General features: G+C 39.3%; 1 protein-coding gene across 2 annotated transcripts in view; it reads right to left on the bottom strand.

Annotated features, from left to right (window-relative positions):
- The window catches only part of TENM3 (teneurin transmembrane protein 3), a 1,264,183-nt gene that overhangs the window by 862,154 nt on the left and 376,392 nt on the right, over positions 1-25,637 (bottom strand). For both annotated transcript variants that reach the window (XM_077934193.1, XM_077934194.1), the window contains exon 3: positions 1,241-1,406. The gene's annotated coding sequence lies outside the window, so the exon portion shown is untranslated. The remainder of the gene's footprint in view (positions 1-1,240; positions 1,407-25,637) is intronic.

Below are 25,637 nucleotides of genomic sequence, written 5' to 3'. Positions count from 1 at the left end.
TGTCAAACATCATCCTTTGAAGACAGGAATCCTTCTAAACTTCCCAATCGTTCCTCAGAGCTAATGCAAAACCCGAAGGATGAATTGTAGATAGTGAAAAATTTATGTCTAAGACTTGAGAAGATGCTAGGAGAAAGAAAATTGATTTCGTTGTAGTAGAAGTGCCCTACTGAATATAGTTCTCAATTCCCTATTAGAGACAGGTTAGTCAAGTCTCAGACCCATTTTAGCATTAAAAATACCCCCAGGCTCAACTGTGTGTTGCACTAATGCACCCATTTCTTTTCCTAGTTCATTTAGGCAAGGAAACTTTGTTTGCATTGGCCCAAACTCCCCTCTGATTCCGTATTTCCAAGGATTCTAAAGAAGATAAGACAAGGAAGCTGCCATCACTAGGACTGACTGCTCTCTCTTATTTCAAGTATAATCCCCCCATTTTCAAAAGGGGAGGGAGAAAGGACTTTCCTCATATTCCAGATTACTACAATGCAAAAAGAGTAACAGATGCCTGTTATTTCAGAACTCCAGAACTCTAAAGCGTCTCCTAGTTCTGAAATATTGACCGGGCAATGCTAATAATCACAGATTATGGCATGCCTTAATATCAGGCAGTGATTATTGGAACATACATCTTTCTTCAGAGAACACCAGATGGCTGCTATTCACTACCCCCATAGCTTTGGTTCTAACATGACACAAAGGAGTACTGATTATTTTTCTTCTGTGTTTTTGTAGATGTGGGACAAAACCACAAACCTCTGAATTGCAGCAGCAGCAGTAGAAACAACAAAAAAATATTTGGGGGAGGGGTGAGTGTCATGGGTCTGCCTGTGTGTTCCATCTCTGTGTTACACTTCCTATACTACCTTTTTTGGAGTGGGGGGGGGGGATGCATCAACAGAAGCCTCAGGGAATAGTACATAAGTCGTCTTTGAGAGAGACAGAGGCTTTCCTAAATCTCGAGCAAGGCAATGATTTCATGTTGCTCATGTAATCTGCAAAAAGCATTAGTATGTGCCTTTAAGTTAAAAATAGAAATGTAGGTTATATGGAATAGTGATTAAAACAAAGAAAGAAAAATCTTGCGCATAATTTTTTTCTGCACACGTCCCCAATGTTTACCCCATGTGAAAACACAGTTTTAAGCAATGTAGTGCCCTCAGGCCACTACAGTCCCCCCCCCCCAAAAAAAAGAAGTTCTCTTTCAGCAGGGAGCTTCTTTCCCCTTGTGGTCACTCACCAATATTTACAAGGCAAGGTCACTTTGGATGCCAGTGGCAGTTGAAAGAGCAAGAGGAAGAGGGACACTTTTTGTCTTCAGCGATCTGGCTGATTCTGCCACTGTGATAGCCGACAATGACATGACACAAGGGAATGGTTGTCGCAGTCTCACACTCCCGGCTCTGCTGCGGAGACCAAACAGAACAAAAACAAGGAGAGAAATATATATATATGTTATTTTTCTTTCCCTGTGAAGGTAATACAAAAATATGAAAACATTTTATCTTTGGAATACCAAAACAAGAGAGCTTTAATCTTGACTATGAAAGCGGATATCTAAAACTTACTTTAAAATTGGGATTTAAACAGACCCCCTAAGAAATGGAATATCCTTCTGTAAAATTAATTAATTACGTTGAAAGCTTGCTGGAAGGAGATGGCCATAAACATCTTACACACACAGCAGGTGGTAGAGAGTAGACAGAAATGACGATTTTATTAAAATTACAGGGAAAGACATTTGCAGTAAAGAGACACATTTTGGGCGGAAAGGGATGGATGGCAGTGTCTATAGGTTCATGTAACCAGTGAAGAAATATAACAAGGCAAGAGACTAATGAGTGTTTTTATTTATTTATTTGCATTTTTATATCGTCTACAAGAATTATTACCTATATGCCTGATATGTCCTAAAAAAAAAAAAAACTGTGATGAATAAATAAACAGCTCTAGAAATCTTCAATAGGGTGCTTTACCTTGCAGGGAATATTATCATTGGCTTTTGATACAATTTCTGCTGCAGGGAAAGACTTTCAAAGCTTGGAATGCTGAAGTATTGCCAGGCGCTCAAAGACCCCCTGCTGTGCGCGTCAAACTAAGAAATCTCTCTGAACTTGTCGAATTAAAAGTCATCTCTCTCTCTCTGCAACCCCTGCATGAGCTGGGAAGCTCTGTCCTCATTTTTTTTATTTTTTTCTTTCCCAGGCCCTCTATGATAAACAAATGGAGCCTGGAGCATCTTTATTCTTTACAGGCACATAATTAAAATTCTTCTAAAAATGTAATTGAATGCAATAAATTTCAAAAGGAGGTTCTAGTTAACAATGACACTAAAATGGTTTGAGTAGGCCACACTACTTTACCATTCAAATGTCTTTCAAAGGTAAATCAAAACAGCTTGTTAAGATCTGGGAACGGTATGTGTATGTGTGTGTGTGTGTGTACACACACACACACACACACATATAATATATATATATTTGTACGCCATCAAGAGGATGCTCCTAACTTAAATATCTCAACAGGATTTATGCTTTCTAGAATGTCATATTAATTACTACTGAAACCACAAAACAGTAAACTATTAAAATAGGAACAAAGCAAGCTGAGATCCCTAGTCATTATTTATCTATCCCTCCCCCATGAAAGAAGCTTTATTTTTGTTTGTTGTACCGTTTCACAGCAGCACTCTTTTAATTCACCCACAACAGTGTATATATTCACAGCCTTGCAACAACTCCCAAACCTGCTAATGACCACAAGGTTAAGCTGTTGAGCATGCAGTTAAGAGCTGTGGAACATTGTTAACAATTAGCTGGGTAGCAAATTACAAATTGCAAAAGAATAATAAAAAGATTCTCTGCTCCCCCACCCTCAGATCCAAATATTTAAGGGACTTTGGTTTTTAAAAAAATCACACCTAGAGAGGAAAATAACAGAACATTCCCTCTCCTTTTCATGTCCTACCTGAAGATTTTACTTGGCACTACTGACTACAAAATACTATACAGAATTCATTATTTTTAGAGATGTATCTAGATAGGCTGTAGACAGAATATGTTTATAGTGTCTGTGATAACGAATGTGTGCTGATAGGCAATTCTGTGATGACTCATAATATGATGACTGATTCAATAGATAATAAAGCCATTCATATCAATTAACAATATAGGAAGTGAATGTATTACAATTTCTAATCGGAACAACTGATCATTGCAGTAACATACATCATTCTTTAACAAAGGCTATTTCTGAATACAGTGGTACCTCGGGTTACATACGCTTCAGGTTACAGACTCCGCTAACCCAGAAATATTACCTCGGGTTAAGAACTTTGCTTCAGGATGAGAACAGAAATCGTGCTCCGGCGGCGCGGCGGCAGCAGGAGGCCCCATTAGCCAAAGTGGTGCTTCAGGTTAAGAACAGTTTCAGGTTAAGAACGGACCTCCGGAACAAATTAAGTACGTAACCAGAGGTACCACTGTACAATTTACAGTTTGCCCAGTCCCTGCTTGGATGCAGTCAGCCTTTATCTCCACCCTGGCTCCATCCCTCAGTTTGCCCATGATAGGGCAATTACAAACTTTGTGATGGCTGGGGAGGTTTCAGCACCAGGTTGCAACCACCACCCACTTTCTGACCAGGTAAGTGGCCATTATGTGACCCATGAGAGCAGCAAAATAACCAGACTATACAATGGTGTTGGGATAAAATCAAGCCAAATCCTTATTGACAGCAGCAGGCTGACTGGAATTGCAGCTGACTGGAATTGCCATTGTTAGTGGGTAAGTAAGTGGTGTGAACAATGTGCAAGGCTCAATTAAGATTCCTTTGTTCTAAGGGACTTTGCCCCGCAGTGAGAGTATTTCTAAGGGACAGGATGTTCTGCCTTAGCTCTGAGCTACCAACCTACAGTCAAGCCAGCTCTCAGTGTAGATAACTGATGCCACCAAGGATACAGATGATGAGGAGTGTCCCATAGCTAGATGAAGTAGCTTTGTTTCTAGGAATCGTAATTATGTGATTAGAGTGAAGAAGGGCCTAGCAAAGCTGTGGGTACAGGTCACAGGTAGATGTGGACAGGAAATAAAATTGGTGAGAGCTCTCAAGTTATGACCCACATGTTGAGAGGCAAACTCAGAAGTTGCTCTGATCCCAAATGGCCTCACAACTGGTCTAATTGAGATTGTGTTGGGGGGGCGGATCCCTCTAACTACGTAGCTTGAAGCTGGGACATTGGAGACCAGCAAAGGCAATGACAATGGAGGGAAGGGAGGAGAGAGCATTGCTTGAATAGTGGAGGAGCAAGTGGGATGAGCTGCGGAGCAGCTGTGATCCCGGTCCTCACCCATTCAAGAGCACAAGGACTGCAACACAGGTCCATGGAGTACAGGACAAACACCCATTTTCAAGCCAGTAGGTCAAGACTCTTATTTTCCAGAAGGTGGTGAAGAACAGGTGAAGGTGGCTGGAGGCACAGACTAAAATTGCCTCAGTTCACAGCTATCCATTGTTGGAACAAGTTGCTCACAGAGGCTCTCCCTTAGTGCTGCAACAACTTTGTCATCTTTCCCAGTGGGATGAACAGGACATAAACCTGCTCAGAGAGATAAAGTTACAGAATGGAGGTCCTTTAATCAGGGCTGGGGAACTTCTAGCCCATGAGCCAATCATGGCCCAGCAGGGGGTCCAAGTTTGTCTGTGAAGCCACTTCCCCCAAACCTTGTCCAGCTGACACCAGCCTGATGGGTGGGTGACTCTAGCTGATAGGCAGGGTTTAGCTCTGCACTGACAAAAACCACCAATGCACCCAATGCAGCAGGATTTAACCGCTGGTCATCAGTTGATGAAAAGTGGGTGGAGGTTAAATCCTGCTCAGATTCCAGCAGAGAGCATGACTGAAATCTCCATTTATCAGCTGATGTCAGTTCAATATTACTTGTTGCTGTTAGACCCATTTGCTGGGTGCCGCTTCATCAATGTGTTCCCTGCCGGGACCCCTGCAAAGAAGCCTGTGAAGAGCAGAACTGATGTCTCTGCTCATCAGCTGTTAAAAAGAGACTTCAGTCCTGCTGAGTGCTGCTTTGCCAGCTGTGAGGAATGCATTGAAGAAACAGACTCCACCCCCATGGCTCAACTTTGGCAGATGGCCAGGACTGTGGGCAGGTGTGAGACCAATGCAGCTCTCAATACAGTTCTCTCTGTATGTCCCATGATCATATTAGAAAGTAGTTGTGTTCTGCCATCAAGCACTGCCATGAGTTACTTTTTGTTTTCCAGTATATTCCTTGTCAATAAAAAAATTCAATGTAGCACAAACAAATTTTTATTCTGAAAGTGTGGCCCAGAGGATAAAGTTTGAGAAATACTATGCTAATGTGTATTAGCGTAACAGGAGTCAGGCTGGGAAATAATGACACTTTTATTTCTTGTGCAGTTTTGCTTGTTTTGTTTAAAAAGTAAAAATAAAATATGGGTTAGTTTCTGGAGATAAAGAATTTGTATGTGGAGATGCAGGAAATATAAACAGAAAAGTAAGCATAATCTTTTCTCTATAAATGTGCATATCTGTATACTTGAATTAACTCTCGTGTGTTAACAAAGCCATTCCTTTTTGGATGAGAACAATTCTATTCCTCCATGCATGTAATCTTTCAATAGAAGTTAAAGATGGTGTCAAATGAAGGAGACAGAGTGGAAGAAGGAAAAGAAATATGTGTAGCCAGATCCTACACATGTTTACTTGGGGGGGGGGGAATCTTTCTGAGCTCAATGGAGCTCATCCCATGGCAAAATGGAAGAGGGGAAGAAAGAAGAGCACCACTTTTCATTTCATGTTTCTCCCTCGTCGAAAGAAAAAAGGAACCTGTAAAACATTTCACAGAAAATGTTCAGACTGAGAGATTTCATGTACCAGTGGTTCCCAACCATTTTGGTGCAGTGGGCACATTTAAATTTTTAAGAAAGTGCCATGACTGTCACATCTAAAAGAGACATGGCTGTCACATCTAAAAGAGCAGGAAAAGAGACAAGATCATAAAATGGTGTGGTTATACACCCCATTGGCCACACCGTCAAGGGGGGGGGGGGAGGCACCAAACTGCTAATTCCAGCCTCAGGTACATTGTGGATTTTTATGGAGATATTACTGAGACCTTTTGTGGGTAGCATAGAAGGTATGGTGGGCCCACTGTTTCCATGTTGGCAATCCTGCCATATAGGATGGGGGTCCTAGTAACAAGTTTATGCTGCTTGATGCACACTCAGTAGAATTTTTGAACAGATGATACGTGCATTAAAAACTATACAGGTCTAGGCTTGTCTGCATAATTGAGGAACTGCAAAAAGTTGAGAAAAGGCTTAAATAAAAACACATCATGTAACGGGCTAAATGAAGATGGAAATGGAAAAGAGGCAAAGACAAAAGAAATGCAATTATGAAAGTGTGTCTGTAATATGAAAAAAAGCAAGCAATTTCAAATAGTACAAGGGCAAAACAATTGGGAATATTTCTAGCTTAATTTCCCACTTTTGGCTTAAAATGTTTAGAATGTTTAGTTTAGAATGCCCATTTCATTTCTATGCTTTTGGTGTGCAAAAACTTTTATTTCCACTGGTGAACCAGTCAACATTAATTCCCCTATCTAACTTCTCATTTGAAGTGCTCTGGCAAACTTTTCAGCATCAGTGATTCAAAGGTTCCTCAGCCTTTGTTTCCACTTGTAAACTGACAAAACCTGACATTCGTGGCTATATACTCTTACATGGTTTTGCTGATCTCTTCAGTTCTCCTTGAAATGCACAAAAATCTCTTTTGACCATCAACCAAATGTTCACATGGATTATTGCAGAGGCCAGCTAGCACTATCTGGATTTCTGTACTGTCAGAAATGACAACTGAGGCAGGTAAAAAAATAAAGATTATTGAAGTGAAACATTCAAACAAACCATTTTACTTTGGGTCAGCCAAAGCAGGTAACTGATGAATGATTCTAGAATCTGAAACTTTCAGTCTTTATTATTGAGGATTAGATTAGCTGGGCTCTTCTTATGCTCAGTGTTACCGTGTTTTATGTTCTTATGTACAGTATATCATCAAATTATGAATAAAAACTCCATTTTGGGGCTGCCAGAAACCCCATTATTAATTTGCCACGAACCTGACTAAGCATATAAGAGAGGGGTTTGATTCCAGGGTGAACTCTGGGGTTCTGGGACACCCCAAATTTCTGCATAAGTGTGAATTTGGGTAATTTATTTGACACCTTTTACTGCATTATGCCTGTGCACAGCATACAGATGCAATGATCATACAAAAGTTAAAACTGTCTAACAGTCTGCATTAATAAAGTAGGCTCGTGCTGTAACAACCAAATTCATGGGGATTTCTTCTCACTTTTAAATCTCAGTTGCCTTTTTTCCTTCATAAAGCACAACTTTGATACTCATCTGGAAATGCTACAGAAGCATTCCACATCTCCCAGTGTTGATATTCAGAAGGGGAGGGGGGATGCAAAAGGACCTTATCTCCAATGCAACACATTCCCTTTTATAAAATATAAAATATCTTCAGAATGTAGTCACTTAATATCATCTATCACTTCTGTCACAGTTTTCTTAAGATTTCTAACCTCTCCAACTTGCTCCTCTTATTACACACCATATGATTTATGAGTACTGCTAGTAAGAGAGACAGCTGTGAGATTAGCATTGTAACCGATCCCAGATCACCTTAGGAGCAATTGCTTCTGAAACATGCTGTCCCTCTGAAATGAAATTACAACACATTTTGGGGTGATTCTGACATATACTTTTAAAATATTTTATGCAATTGACAGCAAAAGTAAAAAAGATAATGAACCAGAGGATTTAAAAAAACGAATTTAACTGATTTTATTTCCCAGTTAGGCTGTTTAATTGGATTTCACAATCTACTAGCTATTTGGGAATTACAAGCTATGATGAACCATTGGGAGGGGAGGCTGAATGGTGCTTCAGTGCTGGCATCTGTCACCCTTTCTGATCTCCAGAATGCTGCAGGTAATCTAAATTTGCTCCAAGCACAAGTAACCTGCCCACTATAGAACTGTGGGCTACATGAATCTTAGTATGGGAACTACCAAAAGGCTTTCTGTTGTAAGAAATGCCTGAACGGTTAGTGATGTGCCGGCCAAAGACTGACAGGGAGAAGGATTTAGAGAGTTATGTGAGGTCTATGGAGGGTTCCCCTTTCCTTTGCACATTGAAGGTCTAAGAGCAGATTGATCATACTATTGCTTTGGAAACATGCTGGAGATTTCATTGAACAAAGATAAGGCTAAACTTACAGCAATTAAATTGAAAAAGGCAACCTCCCTATCAGCAATGTAATTAGATTAATTAATTGCACTACACAACCTATTAGGTATTTGGCAATTTTGGTTGATAAGAACCATAGAAAAATACTTTTTTATCATTATTGTCTATTATCTGAACTTTTCTGGTCTTTATGCTACTACTAAAAAGCGAAACAAAAGCAATCCCCCTGTAATCAGTAGAAAAGAGAAGGAAGTGGGATACTAAACTTGTTTCATTCTTATCATACAAATAAGCCAATTCAGCAGTCTGATTGGATGGAGAAATATGGCAGTTCTTCCCTCCCATTCAGACTTGTTTGCTGTAAATTACCATTATGTGATCTAATTTTGATAAAAGAGCAATAGATATAAACAGAACACATTAGGACCATTTATAGTAAGTGCTTTATTGGAAGCATGGGATAAACTTTGGAAAATGTTAACAAAGAATTAATATATCATTATTAGCATCTGTGCTGAATGAGGAGGTATTTAACCCATATCATTTCGGGAACTTTGATATATGGGGACTACATAACTGAGACATATTTAAGGAAAACACAGTTTTATTATATGAGGAAATAATAATATATGTACAAAACTACTGTTCTTTCAATATGTGCATTTTCTGTCCACCTGCTGCATGCAATTTTAACATATTAGCATCAAATTTTAATTCAGAAAAACTATCAATTGGTGAAAACTAAAAGCACAACATATAAATCCTAAATTGTGGAATAGAAGAGTTTGGATTGGATTTGATATCCCGCTTTATCACTACCTGAAGGAGTCTCAAAGCGGCTAACATTATTCTCCTTTCCCTTCCTCCCCCACAACAAACACTCTGTGAGGTAAGTGAGGCTGAGAGACTTCAGAGAAGTGTGGCTGGCCCAAGATCACCCAGCAGCTGCATGTGGAGGAGTGGAGACGCGAACCCGGTTAACCGGATTACGAGTCTATCGCTCTTAACCACTACACCGCTGGCTCTCCTGAGTTCTAAGGAGTTCTAAGATGTTGGAGTTCTAAGATGTTGGAGGTGTTGGATGTTGCTTGAAAAGTAAAGCAGCTCAGAAGGCAAACTTCTTTAGACATGGCAGCTCTACCTTTCCTGGCTTTCAACCAGGCATTGTAATGGGCAGGTATTTATACCTGAGTCTACCATCTCCTAAGTAGCTTGTTGGGCATTTCATTGGCACTCCAAAGCTCCTGCTTGTTTTGTCATCTCCTCTGTTCCTGGAGGTGACTAGGCGGGATGTGAAAGCTAACTAGGAACACAGGCAAGTGAGGTTGAGATCTGTGGTAAGGACACATTGATCCTCAGGTTTGCCGGCAATGCAGGAGGAATCTGCTAGGGGCTCCTGCTTTCCCATCTCCTCATCCAAGGTGTTTCTAGGTCTGAACAAAGCAAATCCTGACAATTATTTTTTTTTTACAAAAAAGCAAAAAGCAAAACGAACACTGAACTCTTATGTTTTCTTTAACTGTTGTGGGGAAAAAGGTGGGCATGAATGAGGAATCACAATCTTTTGCAAGTTTTTATTGAGGAATGTGGGGGGAGAGGTTGTTTTGACTTGATTTATAGTCCAAAAGTTCATTGTCTTTCAATAAGAATTAGGGAGCAATTCTGCAGCCAGCACTCAGCCATCTGAAGGACTGTAGGAAGAGGTTTAAGAGCTTCTCTGCCAGCAGAGAGATAGGCTTGCCAGTAGGATGGCACTTAAATGTGATTTCCATGCAGATTTAAAATATATATATATAATTGCAGATTAATTTGGAAGCGGCATGGAATGAACTTGCATGCAAAAGTGACACAGATCAGAAATTGATTCACTCATCCCTATTTAAAATTTTGCTTGTGGGTACAAGAGACTGAGACAAAAGAACTGAAATAGTTTGAAGAAGGTGTTTTATTTATCAACACTTTTTCTTGAGTAGCCTTAGGAGAAACCTTGCTAGAGAAAGGGTTTTTTGTAGGCTGTGGAATAGATGGCAAAACCTTTATCTTACAAAACGTAAAATTAGCATTTGTTCAGCCATTGTAGACTATTATAAATCTTCATATCTAAAAGTTTTTCCTACATAAGGTGCACAGAAAGCAAACTTCCTGTTGATAGGATCATACTTGCAGACAATACACCATTTCTGGTCGGAAACACAATTACCCAAAGTAAGAAGCAGTGGGGAGGATGTAGAGTTTTTATCCAAATGACATCATGATGCATCACCACAGCCATGCGATGGGAATAAATGGCAAAGAGAAACTTAGATGCAGAACAAAGAAAACAGCTGGGAGCACACAAACATCAAAGGAGAAATAGCACGTAATAAGCAAAAGGGAAGCTGGGGTGCATAAAGTAAAAAAAGAAAAGCTCTTAGGTATTATAATGGAAAACCTTAAAGCAGGGGTGAACAACTTGCAGCTTTTATCATACATTTATGAAGCTCTTAGCCTAATTCCATGCATATGGCAAGGAGACAGAAAGATACTGGCAGAAAGAAAGAAAGAGAAGAGATGGGGTTCCTCGTTTGTGTTTGGCTTTGCCCACTTTAACTCTGGTTCCATTGATCAGTGGCTCCACCAGCATGTGGCCTCCTCCTACAGAATACTCCAAGGAAATACAGTAAAGAACCAAAAAGTGATTGAGAGTTGAGAGTCAGGGCCACACTTCCTTTTGTCCCACTGCTTTTCCCTGGGGAAAACGCTGTTTAGTGTTCAATCAGAGCAAACGGCAATTCAGGTTTTCTCCAGATTGACGTTTGATCCAATTTAGAGCTAAAAAGTGGGTCCCCCCCCCCCAGGAAAGGAGTGGGGCAAGGGGGAAATTGCTTGGACCTGTGCCTTCTATGCAGTGGAAGTGTGGATGAGTTCCCGGTGGTGGTTTAGTACTTAGAGCACTGGATTGGATTTACATCCCCACTTGGCCATGAAGCTCACTGGGTGACCTTGGGGCAGTCATGCTAACCTACCTCACAGGGTTATTATGAGAATAAAACAGGGAGGAGGAGACCTATGTACCAAACCCTGAGTTCCTTGAGGAAAGATGGGATTCAATTGTAATAAATAAGGAATGCTGACTGGAATGCTTGCATTCAAAAAACACCAGTTACAGATATGCAACTTTTAAATACCTATAGAGTGTCCATATATAACTATATGTTTATATTTCTGGAAAGCTTTATATAAACAGGGAAATAATATACGCTATGAAGAACTGCTCTGACAAAGACTATGTCTAGTTTTGCTCACACATCTACAGCATAGTGTTTTACAAATGTTGATGGAATGGACCAGGTGGCTGCTTAACATAAAAAAGTCAGGAAAATGCCTCTAGAAAAGCAGGAGGTAGAGCCAGGTCCTCAGTCAAATGGCATTTCGCAGCAGAAGTTGATTTGCCAACACATAGCAAATGGTGTATGTGGACAATAGCCAATGAAAAGGCCTCTGAGGGGAAGTTCATAAACATTGCTTAGGATTAGCGTTAACAGATACAACCTGACTGCTATTCTCCTTAAGCTGCCCTGATTAAAAAAAAACTGATGGGCCTGCAAATGTCAAGGCCATGAGAAACAGTTCCCTGACTTCTTGTAGGTCAGAAAGAATTGAGAACTGAAGGATGGGTGAGATGGAAATAAGATACCATTTTAGTGAGCTATGTGGAGAATAAAGTTGCCATTGACACTAAGGGTCAGCACTAGGCCCCTCACAATATGTGGAAGAGAGCTTGGAACACAAGGCAGCTTTCTTGCTGATGGATACTAGAAACAATCAAACCATTGCTATTGTATTGCCCTCCCCCACTCATAGTGTGGGGCACTCCATAGTCCTGTCAGAATTAGTAGCTGTCGGCACTTGTTCCCACGAGGATGTTAAGCTTCAAAAAGCAATGGTGACATGCTTGCTTGGTAATGTTCAGGCAGTGTGAAAAGAATTCCTCGTATCATTATTTATTTATTACACTGATAATAAATGTAAAGCACTGAAATTGGTGTAACCGGTTCCACCGCCCCCCCCATCTCCTCAGAACTAAGCTGGGTCCTACACACTCTAAATGCAATGGGGAGGTTAGATGAGAATTGTGTGGAAAGATGCCAGACCCAACCTTTGAGGTTTTTACAGATGGAAGGCTGTTCTATTGGACAGGGTAAGAGTTGAAGCTCTATGGTTAATCTTCTAGAATGTTCCTTAAGCTTGGTTTGCACAGGTGCTGAGCCTTTGTGGAAAAGAGCAGAGGCTATAGAAAAGAACCCCGTGTAACAAAGCTCCAGTTTCCTATATTGTTGAGAGAAGCAGACAACAATTGAGAATAAAATTGAACAAATGTCAAAGATTAACACAGTGTTAAAAATGAATTCAATGCTTGTGTTTCATGCACTGTGAAATCATGCTGAATAGCTCTATGTTTACTATATTCCTTAAATGTTAGTTATTTCCCTCTCATTCCAACAAGCTGTTGCTGGTATTACTGTTAATAAATTATTTGGTGATTTGCCAAAAATATACAGTATTAATTACCAAAATATGTAGAGAACTATTTTAGGAAATTCATTCATATAATTATTTAGAAACTGCATGTTTAGTAATTGCAATGCAGAAAACACACAGCTCAATACTGAGTTTTGCTTTTGATAATCAGTAATGACTGATTAGTACTATTATTGAACCTTTTTTTAAGCACCCAGTGAAACAATGTATCATGGGGCTCTAATTTCACACTTTCAGTTTATTACTTTAAATCATTTCAGTTTGTTTCTAACACAAAGGTATGGAAGCCTATCATAAATACCTGTTGGTAATACAGATCCTCATTAAGCCACTTTCCATTTACTCTCAAGAAGAGAAACATAAAGAGAATACAGTACATTGCAGTGTTTCTCTGAATAACCTCTTTTGTGTGAAATAAAACAATTTTTTGTTTGGGGAAAAGAAAACCCCACTCTGTAAGAATCTGGAAGTATTGGAACGAACAAAAACACAAATGCTACCTTCAGGGGCTTTGAATCAAAATTCTCTTAAGCTTTTGCCAAGCCTCTTGAAGTGCTATGACCAGCCACATTTCCAGTGTATCTTTTATAAAACTGGGCTCCATATATAAGCTTCCACCTGGTAATGAGAGTGCTATAATGCTCATGTCATCAAATGAGTTTCTAACAGCACTGTGTTACTTATCTTCAGAGCCATATTACTTTTAAGATCATTTCCTTTAGAAACAAACAAAGCATTCCTTTGTATTAAGAATTTCTAGAAACATGTTCAAGAAATCAGTGGTTAACAGGGACAAAATCAGCATCATACTCCCTTACAAAAGTTTGCTTTCAAATGGAAAAGATCCAAAGAAAGAATAATCGATAATAGCCTTCAAGTTCTGCCTTATCAAGGTTGTCATTTGTTCTAAGCTCAAAGCATGAAGGAAACACATATTCTGTCAAGGTCTTCTAGATTTGGATTAAAAAAATCTTTATCTTCATTTTATTACAGTTCCCTTGCTGACACCATTCTCCATATGCACTGGTTCAATCCCAAAGTATGGCCCTCCATTAGGGACATTGCTTAGGAAGGCATCCTTTGGGTGTAGATTATACTACCATCATTCTCAGTTGTGAGGTCATCCCAAACCCACCCAATATCTCACTCTTCAAACTAGTAATATTACATAAATGTCTTCACCTGTGGGGATAGTACTGAACTTCAGAAATACCCCCAATAATTTTATTTGCTATATTTCAAGAGAGAGTAAAGTATAAACAGATTCTGGAAATGCAGGAAATGACTTAAAAGGTGCAAATTAATCTATCTGCTTAGGCTCTACATTTTATGATGGCTTCTAGTTAATTGATACTAAGGTAAGACTCAGCATATTCAAGCCTTGATATAAATCAATCAATCAATCAATCAATCAGTCAGTCAGTCAGTCAATCAATCAATCAATCAATCAATCAATCTTTGTTGGCATAGTAAGAGTACATTGTTTACATGGATCGGAAGAAAACACTGTAGTGAAACATAGTAGTAGGTACTTTAGGATAAAACTGTCCAGACATCATGAGATACGAAGGTACGCCTTTGGCATTGGGATTTCTAGCCCGTCAGGAGATGAGTGGTGTATCTTAGTGTCATTTATGCATTAAGGATCTTTGAAACTGACCTTCCCAGTCACATAGTTACATGCTAAAGGAAAATGTGGTATAAAACAAATCTATTTACATCAAATCAGGTACATTTCTTAATGATCACCACCACTTAACCAGACATTTATCAGATGGTTGCCTAATTACGTAGGTTTGTAGGATGCATTTTGGTTTTGAAGGGACACTGGGATAGGCTCCTAGAGACACAGTTGCTATTACCTCTATGTAATAGACAATCGTGACAATTGTGGGGACAGTTTTAATTCCAAGATATCTAAATGTTTCCAAAGGGGGTTCTCCATCACACATTTGCTATCACAATCTGAAGAAAGCCACACAAATTGAACTCGTTTGCTTTGTTTATACAGCACACGGAATATATGCAATTGAACCCTCATTTGCAAATGTTTACTCTATCAAAAGCATCATTAGGCTATATTTTCTAGGTAGCATGCAGAGTAAACTAATGCACATCCAGACTGCAGGTGTTGATTAGACATTTTCTGTTCAAAATGAGAATTACAAACACTGTTACATTTAAATTGTCCTCCTTTTTTCCTCTAGAAATAGAGTTAATTAATTCCACAGGGACTAAGAAATGCAGAAAGCCTAAACTTCAGTGAAAAGGCAGGTTAAGAAGAAAGAATGCTGAAGAGACACGCTACCTTAGCTGATTTACCAAAGCCTGCTTGCTTTCCCACTTGGTGGCAGTCAAAAGTTCCCTGGGTTGTTTGCAATAGTGTAAAATCAAAATAATTTTCATGGAGAGCAATATATTAAAACAAATATTTGGCTTGAGTGACCTGGCTACATACAGATAATGATGTTTCCCTGGATTGCTTGTATTTCTGAGTAATATAAACAAGGATTTTTCTTCTTTTTTAAAGTTTGCCGAATAAGAAAACATATTAATGGAAATTTACAACCTCTCTCCTTATCAAACGTTAAGCAAACATACATTGCTATTTGCTCCTCTAGGAGAAACACAATCACATGCATGTCTACTTGGAACTTCAGTTAGATTTACTCCCAGGCAAGTGCATATAGGACAGCAATCTCAGTTGCCATTAAGTAGTTTCTATTATTCAAGATAAAACCATTCTCAAGAATGGTTCACCTAGTAACAGGGTTCATTCATTGGGAGAACGTATGGAAGCTGCTAATGTAACCAGAGGGAAGGAAAGGATAAAAATTGTGAGAGCTACAGTTTAGGGTTTTATCCAATGCTGAATCTTCTGCTTGTACAATGAGACTTCCCCTGACTCTTAACTATTCACCTCCCCCCCCCCCCCAATATCTGTTTTGGAGTGTTCCACAACCCTTTAGAATATATTTTTGGGATGTCAGGAGTGCTATAGTGGAGAGCAACAAATGAGGAATTTCCACTGCAGAAGTCTGTTGTGGAAATACAATGACCACACTTGCTTCATCTAGTGGTCAATATAAAGTAACAGGTTTGCCACTTTCCCATGCGGGGATTACATGACTTGCAAAAAGGGCACCCAAATCTTTATACATACCCTCTGTGTTATACTGTATGTGTTTAAATTCTTGATCATTGTGTCTCAGGAAGTGTAGGAGATTCCACAAGGCCACTCACCTCATGACTAGCCACCCTACTAAGTTGCTCAGTCATTGTTCACTGTGGTGGCAGCCACCTTTCCATTGTTGGTGCTGCACCTCCACCTGCCTCAGGTAATGCAATGCTTGGTCTTCCTGGTGTGCTACTCTTTATTTTCTGTTACAGGCATCTTGTAAACGCTAAGCCTCTGTCTGTGGCTCTGCCTTAAACAGTCATCACACAAAATTTACGCCTGCAATAATTAATGAAACAGCTGAGGTTTCATTTCTTTGCAGACACATAAAGGCCTTCCACTGACTTTTCCATGAAAAACATGCCCACAGAAATGCGCTCAATAATTTTGTTCAAAACCAAATTACTATTCTCTGGGTTGTGCTAATATTTGTGTTTTGGTATTAAGGCATTTTTATTCTCTTGCACTTATATATTGTACTTATTTTTAATGCCCTGTATCTTCAAATTAGTATGCCACCTGCTTCCTTTCAAAAATACACTGTCTTATAGGTTTGGGGGATTGGTTTGAATGATATCTTTGGGTTCCAACCAATCCTTTTATTTTGAATCTGCAAGATTATGAGCCTGCAGTGGAGGGGAAATGCTGAACTAGTCAACCTGGTTTCCTTGGTAAGTGAACTGCCCTAACTGGGGGCTGTAAGTATCCTATCTGCATGGCCAGTTAGTCATGTTGCTATAGAGACAACGGGTTGGTGGTGCTCTTCTACCTGGCTGGATTCCACATCATTCTAGCAGTGGGAGAACAATAAACCATGGGGATAGTCTTTATTTTAGTTTCATCTGAAGCTGGGAGCTGGAAAAGATAGGCTTGCTTTGCTCCCTCTATGCTGACACCCCAAGCTATGGCTTTGAGGATCCTCCTATAAACCTAATGGGGAAGTAAGATCTGTTAATGCTGTATGTTATTCCATCCTATGCTCAGGTTGTATATGTGGGGAGGGGAAAGCATATATTCCAAACACATCACAGTCTACAGTGACCTGCATTCCAAGAAAACCAAACCCTGGGAAAGCACTGGAACCCCTGGAGGCTCTTGCTGCACAACAATATACTTTGACTGATCTGCTGCAATTCTGTTGACTTGTCAAAATCATTCTTTAAAAATAAACTGTACTTTGAGAAGTAGAACATTCTTGAATTTGATTTATTCAAGTGTGTCATTTTGGGAGCCATTAGCATGCTTTTTAAAATTCAACTTGCCCAAAATAGAACCGTTTGGTGGAAGAGTCAGGTTTAATCTTCCTAACCGCAGGACAATGACAGTATTTGTAATGATGTTGAAATACTGGGTATTTCATTTGGAAACCATAGGTACATTCTTTATTACACTGACAGTTAGAGATAACAGGATTTAGTTCTGGGATAGGATAAACTAATTCCAGAGAACAGTGTTATTTATTTTTTCTTCCAATGCAAACACAAATGCTTCTTGGTAAATGTATGGAAGAGTTCTATTTATTTGTTTTCTTTCTTGACATTTGTTTATAGAACTAGGCACCAGTGCAGCCTAGTCAGCTTTTTTTATTCATTGGAGTTTTGAAATATTTTACAGTTACTTTGGTGGTGCATTTGTTTAGGTAGAAAAAAATAATACTGAATTGTAGGGCTTTTGTATTGGCCTAGAATGAAGGAGGACAAATAAAAGGTTAAAAAAACAAAAACCCAAGTAAAAAATTTGTCCAAATTGTGACAATTTCATACAGCTTCCATGACAATATGACCTACTGTTAAACACCTTAATAATTGTACTTCCCTCCTCACATAGTATTTAATAGGAGTGTGAACTGGCCACAAGATCTGTCCTATATCTGAGCATTTCTTAGAATTCCCTTCTGTTTATGTTACTCTGTGCTCTCTGCTTCATTCTGTAATTGAGCTCCCAAGCCGCTCTGTATAAAGTGGAGCTCTCTGTTCCTCTACTCGCTAAGATGGGGAATCTAAACACAGCTATAACCTTTTACCTTGTGGTCAAAGTGAAAATTGCTGGCACACGAATCCATCCAAAGCCTGCCAAATTGCAGACAAATAGGTCCAGGAATTTTTGGAGGGGGAAATAAAAGTGATTCGCTTTCTAATATAGCCCCTTATGGGGGAGAGAAGCAGGGATTTGTCTCTTTCTTACAATAATTAAGAAATGGCTGAGTGGTGTGTGTTCTTGCTTATATGTTTCTTTTTAATTTGCAACTTCAAACAAGTCCTTTTTTTTTTTTTTTTTGGTACTTGTTTGTGCCCTTCAGAAGGCTTTACAAGCCTTCCAATTGGACTTTACAGGTATCCAATGGGTCTCACAATGTGAAGCTATCAGGAGTACTGCCTAAGGAGTTCTGGAGATCTTTGGTTTTGGTTCAAGCATAGCAACACTGGATTGATAAAGCACTTAAACTTTTTTAAATGTCCCAGTGCTGCTGGTGGAATGAAAACATACCCACCAATACTACTGCAGTTACAATCATTACTAGAGCAATCTATGAATCCTTGCACAACTACAAATGTTTTCACAGTGTTGGTAGAGGCATGGGAGTAGTATTGGAAGAAGCAGGGACATCCAGAGATGTTGCTGTTAGAGTCTTGAAGAACCAAACCACAATATGGGGTATGTAAATTACCTGATGCAGGCTGCAAGAGATGGTTGTTATTTTCCTGTATTTGGAACTTTTGAGGAACTGGAGGTGGGCTATTTTATTTATTAATACCTTCCTCCACAGGAAAGTTTGACTCTTGTTTGTATATTTTGGCAAATCGTTCATATAATTTATGTGTGTTTTAATTATTTTTCATTGCCTATTTTATAATGAATTTAAAATGTTTGTCAAAATGAACTGTTTGGACTGTTATTATATGTGCACCCCAATCTCAGAGGAGAGTTCATGGGTTCTAGTACAATCCTTGGGTTCAGTTTCTTTGGAATACAAGTCACCAGAGACTACGGTTTCTTTGTGATAATGAATTTATTTACACATACACACATATATGCTCAGCATAAAATGGAAAGCCTCCCAGCATTAAGCCTCCCCCATATATTTCTACCCCATAAGGTGTCCAGTGAGGTTTCCAAAGTCATAACTTTGGTTTTAGTGCACAGAGCTAGTCAAACCTCAGTGGCAGTCCAATTCCAGACCAGAGTAGACTGACCATGGTCTATTGATCACATCAAGCCTGGTGAATGCGGAAGGCTTGCTTTCTTCACCTGGGAACATCCCTAGCTAGTCCTTTTCAGGGCAATACACTTGTACTTGGTCAGCACTTTTGCCATGCCAAAAGATGTTTCAACCATGGTTACAACCATTAACTTAATAAAGAGGCTGGTTCCACCACTTCAGCAGTTCCTTCTGCAAAATGTCATCTTTCAGATATGAAGCCACAGGACCCCAAGGAGGTCCTAGATTTCCTGGAGAGGTAAAACATTGCCTGGGATGTTATGTTTCAAAGGGCTTTTTTGTATGGTTTTGCAATGAGCTGACTCTGGATTATACCTCTGTGGGCTTCCTAAGCACAAGAAATGTCCTTAGATGTGATGGTACAAACAAACATTAGCATGAAAAACTCCTTCTTTGAAAAATGTTCAAAGATATGGGAGTGTTGTACTGATGGCTTATTTTTAGCCAGGGCTTATCCCCAGCTTACCATCCTCCCGTAAAAAACTGCTGGGAATGGCAATGGTCCTCTCTGAACATGTGAAGTATGAATAGAAAGAGCAATGTTGAAAACATGCAGGGTACCTTTCCATCACCTCTGGCTGAGGAACTGTCCACTCATAAATACTGGGCTTACTCCCAAGTAACTGTGTACAGCCTAGAAGCTTAACTAACAAAAACCACAACCATCTCTCACACATTTGAGACTAAGGTTAGCCCAATCATTGCAGCTGCTCATCTCCACTAGCACTTTTTCAAAAACATTATCTTAATTCCATCTACCCCTATCAGTTCTTTTAGTCCATTCTGAGGTTCTGTTCCTTACTTTGGCAAGTTTTAATTGTATGTTTCCAATGCCGCCAGGCCACTTCTTCCCTGCTGTGCTGAACTGACACTCCAGAAAACAGGACCTTCTCTTAGCAAAGGACTGCTGACTTCACATATGGAAAAAGGAAACTCTGCTTCCTTAAATGCTGATTCAGCACAGTGGGGGATAGACAGGCCCGAGGCAGCAGGAGCAGACAACTTAAATTATCCATAAAAAGTGGAAAATTGCAGAGCACCTTGGGAAAGAAAAATCAAACCACATTTTTTTCCCTGGCATGATTTTCCTTTGCCTTTTTTTTATTTGAATCATACTATCGTGACTAATATTCTCTGTGACAGTTTGTGAGACTGTGAAGTCTGCCTAAAAGTTTCACACACTGCTGAAGAAATAGCTTATGGATAACTTAAGCATAAATTCAGCTTTCTATTTAAAAAAAAAATACTATTACAAAAAGAAAGTCTGTAAACAAAGGAGTGAGATGGAGCTCTGAAAATACCTTCTTCACATGCAAAATATTACAGAGCTGTGATCCAGCTGTTGGACACTGCAATCCCATATGCAGTTACCCAGAAGTCAGTCTCACTGAACTCAATAGCACTATGTCTAGGATTGTAAATCTGCAAAAACACTCATTTTGAAAGTAATCCACTTTGAACAAAGTGAAGCAAACTTCTGTGTAGGCACATGTCAGACCACACTATAAGGTAGTGTAAATGTGGCTGCTTTGAATTCATCTGAATAGGATCTTAGGAGCCATCTTGCTCCCCATCCTTTGAAAGCAACAATCAGCTACACATATCACATTGCGTCACTACTTATGACTACACATTATATTCTCGCACAATAACAGGAGTGATAGCAATGAGGCAACATGACGGAGATGTGTAAAATCATGCATGGTTTGGAGAAAGTAGATAGAGAAATCCCTCTCCCATTGGTGGAGGAAGAGGAGTGCAGGAGGAACGCACCACCCCCGGCAGTGCAATCCCTATGGGGTGCCATCGTGGCTGCCCCCAGGATGCACACCACACCCCTGTGGGTGACGTCCCTGCCCCCAGGATGCGTGCCAGCCCCGCCCCACCTGCTCTCCGCCCCCCCGGTGCCAGAACATGAAGCTCCGCCACTTGGCCCCCCATGACACTAGAACTCATGGACATTCAATGAAGCTGAATGTTGGAGAATTCCAGGCACACAAAAAGTATAGCACATAGTTAAACTATGCAATTCGCTCCCACAGAGGGCATTGATGGCCACCGACTTGGACTGCTTTTAAAGAGGATTAGCCAAAATGCTGTATATAATGTGGACAAGGGAATTCAACAAAGGATTCCCACTGCAGTTGTGGAACTAGATAACTACACCATGGTCTTCTAGGTTTCAGATCTGTTGAAAATTGGTAACAGCATATGAGTTGCTTTGAACCCTGCTGGCAACCTGCCAGCATGCAAAATTGACATATGTGACATTACTGGTACATAACGGAAGGTCCATTCCACTGCCTGTTCTGCCTCTGCCAGCGGAACCTATTTGTGTCCTGTTCAGGCCAGGAGAGACAGCCTGCACCACTCACATGCTTGTGGGTGATTCCCCCCGTCCCAGTGGTCCTGTTTATTACTGGAGAGGGAAACAATATTCCTCAAGTGATAATGAACATTTTTTGTGATACCTGTTAAGTCAATATTCTTTCATATTTTGAGAAGTATGAATTTTGAATTGTTAATTAGCTAAAACATGAACTTTGTGTGTGTGTGTGTGTGTGTGCTGTAAACTTTACAAATATTATTTCTTTTTTAAAAAAAGAGGATGCCTGGCCATTGTCCATACTTTAGTAAACCTCGCTGAATACAATGAGTTTTACTCCCAGGTAATTGTTTATAGGATTGCAGCTGAAACACTGGTGGGAAACACTGTGTACCCAAAATAAATGATGGTCATGTAAATTGTAGAGCCATTAGAGAGACATCAAATTATTTTGTCATTTCCCCCACTTTTATACTGCCAAACTGAAATAATACCAATTTACCACAAATCTTGACAGCATTCCCCCCTCCCTTTTTATAAAAAGGACGTAGAACAGAGCATGTACAGGATGCTATGGATTTAGCAAGTGAGAACATTTTAAAACCCTTCCTTTCTTGCTTAACCCTTTCATCTATGCCACCTCCCTGATTTCTCATGCATCAGGTCTTCCCGTCTTTTCATAGCAGCTGGGGTCCTTTAAAGCAGGGATGCAATTAAAAACAACCTACCCCCTTCTAGGGTGCTACTGAGTCACACAATTGAGCTGTGAGGAACAGAAATAACTTGGCTTTGAAGCACTGCCTGGAGGAGAACTACCAATGGCGCTTCAAAGCAAAAGACAGAAGCTTTACCCTGCAGTCCAGCTTTAGATGGTTCTTTAACTAAAGCCAGATAATTTAGTGAAAGGAACTTTTTTTTTTTTTTGGACTGTTATTTCTCCTTCTCTCATTTAATACAGGGGGGTTCGTTTTTGTTTTACTGTTTGTAAAATGGGGAAAGCTAGGCTGAGATTTCGTCGCTGAAAGCACTGCCTAACAGTGTCTCACAAAATGCCAACACCATTGCTTCTGTTCGCAAATCAAGTTCTACAGACAATAAGTTCTCCCTTGCTTCTTGTCCCACCATCAATAAGTGGATTAAATTATTCCTTCTCATGTTTCTGAGATGTATTTTAAAAAAGCTTGAAAATGCTCAACCTTTGCACTGCTCTATTTTCCCTCCCCATGCCTTTTTAAATGGTATTTTAATATTACAACTGTTCGCCTTTTCGTAAATAAGAATAATAGCTACTCAGCTTTAATCACAATTTCCATAGGTTAAGCATATCCTGCCTTTACAACTTTTTGTCTTCTAGATGCCTTAGTACTTAGTACTCTTTTGAAGCCTTGTTTCAATATGCTACATAGCACTCCAGTGAGGTAGTGCAATTAATGGGGATTCCTACTGGAGTGAGAAAAGGACTTAGAGGAAGTGAATGATATGCCTCATCTTCCTGTCTTGCCCTAGTGCCAGATTGTGTGTCTGCTAAAGATGGACAGATAAATCTATTTCCTCCATGTTAGTCTCCCATGTGTTCAATTATACATTCTTCCTTGTTTTTTGGATTATTTTTTAAATCACACATAATTTCTCTTGTTGGTTGTGTAGGTACATGAATCTCTGTGCATTTGATGAATGTGTGTGCTTATAATATAAAGTATACACCTTACACTGTAGATGTATAGCTATACAGAAATGGTTTATATGATTCCTGTGTTAAAACATAGTGATACATCCCAAGTAGTTTATTTGGGCTTCTCTCACTGCAGTCTAACTCAAAAACTCATCTTAGTGGTGTGTGAAGAAAATAAAAATATATCAACAGTGAAAAGTTAACACGTTAACTGCTGCATGAAGTGTCATTTTCCCCCTGTTTGAAGATGTCAGTGAAATTTTAAAATTAAAATTTAAAAGAGGGAAGTGGGAAGGAGTTGAAACCAGAAAGTTACATTGTTATGCTTCAGGAAGACGCACAGGCTATTATGGGATACAGAAAAAATGTTACACATCTTGCTTTCTGTTCCTTTTAGCTCTCTCAAACACTTGGGATAGTTAAAACCACTTTTACACACACACACACACACACACACACACACACACACACACACACTATTAGATGTGCTTTACAATTCTAGCTACAAGTGTGGATTTGATAAACGTAATTGCCAATGAAGCTAGATGCACACATGCTTAGATGCCATGCTTGATACTTGCCTCTCTCTCTCTCTCTCTCTCTCTCTCTCTCTATATATATATATATAAAACACAAAATTTATAGGCTGCTCTCTCTCTCTCTCTCTCTCTCTCTCTCTCTCTCTCTCTGTGTGTGTGTGTGTGTATGTATGCATGCAGTTTACCAAAAATAGTGTAAAATTCCTAATATACTGCCTAACAAATTACACAGTGAGTTTTGTATGCCACAGGTATACATGTGGCACAATTTGTGGGGTTATATAAAATTTTGCTACCAGCCATGGCTGTCCCCTTTGGAGAAATATTTTTAAGTCATTCAGGTACTATAATTGCATTTTATAAGTATATAATAAGTTGCTATGCTGTGGTGGTTAAGAAATTAACTCAAGTGTGAAGTGAGTCTATCACTCTTTTCTTTATTAACAATACTTTTCTCAAATCCTTTTTTCCTACAAAAAGCAAAAATGCCCCATTGAAAAGAAAAGGCTAAAAGCTGATTCGAATACACATTTTGAAAAACATAATATCTTTATATATTAAAAGGCCCACTTTAAATCCCACTGAAGTCAGTAACAAAAACCCCAATGAACTACAACCACGATCCTAGCACAATTAACATTGGCAATTCAGAAACATCCTATTCATCGATGTTTAAAGAAGACTTAAAGAAGTGAGTTCTTTTGTAAAAGGCTATTAATTTGAATTGTGCTTTATAAAACTTTGCTTGCTGAACTGTTTTTGACCAACTTGCTTCATTATAACTGCATGACTGCTCCTTCTTATTGACAGTATATGACGAGAGAGAATGCAAGCACATTTCAGCTAGCACCTTCTAATGCAGATATGCAAGATGAGATGTGAGTGAGACTGAGATTGATTTTACATGTGCTGCTTATGTTACTTTATATTTTCTGAACTAAAAGTGGTGGCAAAAGGACAATGACCTGACTTACAGATATAAATCAACGTCCACTTTCAAAGCTTACTCGATTACAAAGTGGTATCTAATACAATGGACACAGACTCACAAATAGTTCCTGCTCATTTAGAATTACAGTACTGCTGCTGATATTATTTATGTTACAGAATAGCAATTGTTTCCGGCAGTCCAACAAAATCTACTTTTGTCTTATAAATTACGGAAAATGTCTTCTTGTGTCACTATGATACATATTACCGAACAACTGAGCGAAAGGAATCAAAGAGTCTATTAACATTCTCGAAGACTTCTAAAAGAAAGTATCTGTTCAGGTGACATTCCGGGGCACAATCTTTTTGAAAATTACTAAGATGTTAAAAATAGATACAATATGTCAGTTAATGAGGATAATGTGGAAAAAAAATGGAAGAGAAAAAGAATACTTTGAAACAGGTAAAAAGCCTAAAATATTCTTGTCTGATCCACATGCAAATTAGCAACAGATTTGCCACAAAAAGGTAAGATTTTAAAAGCTTTGATCCAGTTACCAACAGTTTTCAGAGAGTGTACTGTAGGGTTTTTACGTTCATCGTTGGCTAAGACTCTAATCATCATTTGGGTTCTCTGATCATGAGGCTACACAGTGAGGCAAATGGTAGAGAGTGGGGTGCTTTCCATGTTAGAAAAAGTGTTCTATCCTTTCAAGAGGAAAGAATCCCATGATCTGCTTAGGGCTCCCTGGTTGCTGAAGAACATAAGCACCGTGGGGTGAATCCAGAGTTGGAGTGGTGGCTTATGACTTAGAACCATGTATTACCAAGTGAAAGCGAAATTATTCTGCTCCAACAAAGGAGTAGCTGTATTTTTTCTTAATAGCTGGTGAGTTTGATTGCTTCTTCCCCTAAAGCCTTTCTGTACTTAGCATTTATACTTGCTATTTGAT

The sequence above is a fragment of the Podarcis muralis genome, chromosome 9 (genome assembly GCF_964188315.1).
Source record: "Podarcis muralis chromosome 9, rPodMur119.hap1.1, whole genome shotgun sequence".
Taxonomy (NCBI): Eukaryota; Metazoa; Chordata; class Lepidosauria; order Squamata; family Lacertidae; genus Podarcis; species Podarcis muralis.
The sequence above is the reverse complement of the archived record's forward strand: the minus strand, read 5'-3'. Positions and strand labels throughout refer to the sequence as shown.